The sequence below is a fragment of the Heptranchias perlo genome, unplaced genomic scaffold (genome assembly GCF_035084215.1).
Source record: "Heptranchias perlo isolate sHepPer1 unplaced genomic scaffold, sHepPer1.hap1 HAP1_SCAFFOLD_47, whole genome shotgun sequence".
NCBI lineage: Eukaryota > Metazoa > Chordata > Chondrichthyes > Hexanchiformes > Hexanchidae > Heptranchias > Heptranchias perlo.
The window spans coordinates 2,867,792-2,868,605 of NW_027139484.1; positions in this window are offsets into that span (position 1 = coordinate 2,867,792).

The window sequence follows — 814 nt, forward strand, 5'->3', positions numbered from 1 at the left end:
TGATAACCAATAAACTGGGGAAATAATTTGCAGCTGTTTGTTAATATAGTCGTGATAACTAATACACTGGGAATGAATTTACAGTTGATTGTCAAATTGGACGTGACAACCATTGCACTGGGGAATGAATTTACAGTTGTTTTTTTAATATAGTCATGATAACCAATACGCTGGGGAATGAATTTACATTTTATCGTTAATATAGTCATGATAACCAATACACGGGAGAATGAATTTACTGTTGATTTTTAAATTGGACATGATAACCATTACACTGGGGAATTAATCTACAGTTGTTTGTTAAATTGGACATGATAACTAATACACTGGGGAATGAATTTACGTTTGTTTGTCATGAAAACCAATTCACTGGGTAGTGCATATACCGCTGTTTCTTTCGATAGTCATGATAACAAACACACTGGCGAATGAATGTACAGTTGTTTATTGATGTATTCATGATAGCCAATAGACTGGGTGATGCATTCATAGTTGATTGTAGAATTGGATATGATAACCAATCGACTGAGAATGTATTTACAGCTCTTTGTTAAGACAGTGATGATAACTAATACACTGAGGCATGAATTTTCATTTGTTTGTTAATGTAGTCATGCTAACCAATACACTGGGGAATGAATTTACAGTTGGGTTTTAATGTAGTCATGATAACGAATACACTGTGGAATGAATTCACTGTTGATTGTGAAAGTGGACATGATAACTGATACACTGAGGAATGAATTTACTTTTGATTGTTAATATAGTTCTGATAAGCAATACACTGGGGAATGAATTTACAGTTGTTTGTTCA